This window comes from Sinocyclocheilus anshuiensis, unplaced genomic scaffold, assembly GCF_001515605.1.
Source record: "Sinocyclocheilus anshuiensis isolate Anshui unplaced genomic scaffold, SAMN03320099.WGS_v1.1 scaffold205, whole genome shotgun sequence".
Lineage (NCBI taxonomy): Eukaryota > Metazoa > Chordata > Actinopteri > Cypriniformes > Cyprinidae > Sinocyclocheilus > Sinocyclocheilus anshuiensis.
The window spans coordinates 1,048,199-1,051,336 of NW_015536497.1; the positions used below are offsets into that span (position 1 = coordinate 1,048,199).

Sequence of the window (3,138 nt, forward strand, 5' to 3'; positions counted from 1 at the left end):
CAAACACATACCAGCTTCATCACTGTGTCTGTCACGCGACTCTGTTCCCCTTTCGGGCTCCGTCTTTACATTTATTTTGAAAGCTGAAGCTTGTGATTATGGTAAGGGGCGTTACATTTCCGACGAGTGCTTGCGGTGTTCGGCCAATCACAATGCACTGGGTCAGCTGGCCAATCAGAGCAGACTGCGCTTGTCGGAAGGAGGGACTTTGTAGAAAACGAAGCGTTTGAGAGAGGTGGGGCATATAGGACCTACAATAATGTACAGTATTTGAAAAATAATGTGTTTTTTGAACATTAAAGCATGTCAACATATTCTGTTACACCAAATACACAAAATAATGATCTTTAAAAAAGCATCATATGACCCCTTTAACAAACATTGGTTTTCATGAGACTCACCGGCGCATGCGCAACGCTGACCTCATACGTCATGCTCCCGGAACTGCTTCTGTGTACAACTGTTGGCGCAAGCTACATTAAAGTGATTGTTACGTTTTGAATATGGATATTTTTCTTACAAAAATGCATCTATTCGCTACAGGAGGCCTTTGTTCACCCCCCGGAGCCGTGTGAGACACTTTTTTTAATGGATGGGCGCTTTTTATTTAACTTCTTTTGGACTGATGCATGCAACACCCGCTGAGTGGCATTAAACAGCTTGAAAACATGGGGACCTATCTTGAGACTCTTGGAAATTAAATTTCTGTATTCTGTAAACCTCCCCTTCTATTTTTTTTTAATATACATTTCTGAAGTATTGGATTTATAAAACAATTGTGAATACTATGTTGTATATATTTGTCAATTGAGGCAGTCCGGGGTTTTTATTTTGGTCTGTGTGTGTGGGTGTAAATATGTGTATTTTGTTATCTTATGTTGGTTACTGTTTTTTTTGTTTATAAAAAATAAAAAATAATGATTAAACAGCTTGAAAGATCAAAGACAATTTTTAATATAACTCTGACTGGATTTGTCTGAAAGAAGAAAGTCATACACACCTAGGATGGCTCTGGGGTGAGTAAAACTCTAATTTTCATTTTTGGGTGAACTAACCCTACAGGTAACAATGAGCATCGCATTTGTTACAGTATTTATTAATACATTTTTGTTAAAGTTAGTTGATAAAAATACAACTTTTGTTAATTCATTGTTAGTTCACTTAAGTTCGGGTCCTTCAATAATATGAACAGTTACAACTTTTGATTTTAATGTATTAAATATTAAATGTTGAAATTAATTAACTAACAAAAATTAATAAATGCTTTAGATCTATTTATCAATGTTAGTTCATGTTAACTAATGTAGTTAAATAACGTTAACAAATGAAACCTTATAAATACAATTAAATAAAAATAAGCAGCAACAACAAACTATTCTTTAAATGATGACCCACAGATTTTAACAAGCTGGTGTGCTGCTGCTACTATCCACACAGTTATTATTTGTAGAAAATATTTTTAAAATTCACCTATTCCATTGTATTGAATGAATGAATGAATGAATGATGCATTTATATAGCGCCTTATTGAGTATTGTTGTACACCCAAAGCACTTTACAATCACGTGGCGGGGATCTCTCCTCAACCACCACCAGTGTGCAGCATCCACCTGGATGATGCGACGGCAGCCATAGTACAACGGTGCCAGTGCGCTCACCACACACCACTACAGGTGGTTGTTATTGGGGGAAGTCGTGGCCTAATGGTTAGAGAGTCGGACTCGTAACCCAAAGGTTGCGGGTTCGAGTCTCGTACCGGCAGGGATTGTAGGTGGGGGGAGTGAATGTACAGCGCTCTCACCTTCAATACCATGACTGAGGTGCCCTTGAGCATGGCACTGCTCCCCGGGCGCCGCAGCAAAAATGGCTGCCCACTGCTCCGGGTGTGTGTGTGTTCACTGCTGTGTGTGTGCACTTTGGATGGGATAAATGCAGAGCACTAATTCCGAGTATGGGTCACCATACTTGGCCATGTCATGTCACTTGTGTATTATTAATGTACTGAGAACGTAAGAATGTACACTCACAACAGGATAAAAACTTGAATTTTACCACAAAACATGCTGATCAACCAGAGAGAAACTTATAATCTACCATTACCATCACTCTGTTAAAGACAGCACAGTGTGTATTAATGGACCTACTGCTGGCATTGGAGAAAACAGTGTGTGTTAATAAGGAAGCAAGGCAGCACACTCATGAGATCCAGAGAAAGCCCTTATCTCCCATCAGACAAGGAGTTTCAGCATGCATGAGTAAGCAGTCAGGGACTATGATTCTTATTCACTGCAAAGAAATAATTTTCTTAATCAGTATTTGTGCCTCAAAACTAAATAACGAACACAGTTTTGCTTCTCAAGTAACTTTCTCTTGTTTTAGGGATGTTTAGGAGGATTTTTACTAGAAGACAAGACAAAAATACTGATGAGAAAATGTTTGGACATTCGAAATCTTATATTGAGGCAAAAAGAGCACCTTCTAGCATAGGGCTGTCCAAACTCGGAGTTTTAACTCTGCAGGACACCGGCCCTCCAGGACCGAGTTTGGACAGCCCTATTCTAGCACCATCACGACACACTCCCTAGCACAACATTTTTTTTTTTTATCAGAGTTTGAGAGTTAAAAATCATATTTTCTGTGAAATCAGTCGACTTTTAAATGGAAATGGAAATGAACCAGATTTGAATCTGAACCTTAATATAAATAATAATTTGATTTTGTTTGGTTTACTGTAGTAAACAGAAGAAACCAGTGATAAGTTTATGGTATGATACATATTGATACATATGATTATATTGTTTATTTTAGTCATAAACTGGCACAGGACCAAGCACCAAGAATCCATAACTTCATTTAAAAGAAAATAAAAAAAAAAAAATTAAAGCAAAACAAAAATTAAGAAAGGGATCACAGAACCAACCAATCTGAAAGGAAACGGTCATTTTGAAGGCAAAACAAGCCACAATACACTCCAGCATCCCCACCTCAGCTCCAGCTCTGTGATGAAGAGTAAATCCTATGCTGAGAGGTCCAGACTTCCTGTCATCCCACTCCCGTTCTCCCCAGTCCTCTTCGTCTCTCTCTCTCTCTCTCTCTCTCTCTCTCTCTCTCTCTCTCTCTCTCTCTCTCCCTCTTCCC

The 3,138-nt window shown here is 38.6% G+C and overlaps 1 protein-coding gene across 4 annotated transcripts in view; it reads right to left on the minus strand.

The window, feature by feature from the left end:
* dmtn (dematin actin binding protein) overlaps nucleotides 1–3,138 on the minus strand; it is a 28,441-nt gene that overhangs the window by 20,850 nt on the left and 4,453 nt on the right. Inside the window, exon 1 of one of the 4 annotated variants that reach the window (XM_016485084.1) lies at nucleotides 2,985–3,044. The exons of the other annotated variants lie outside the window; for them this stretch is intronic. The gene's annotated coding sequence lies outside the window, so the exon portion shown is untranslated. Of the gene's footprint in view, nucleotides 1–2,984; nucleotides 3,045–3,138 lie in introns of those variants that run through there. 4 annotated transcript variants of the gene reach the window in all.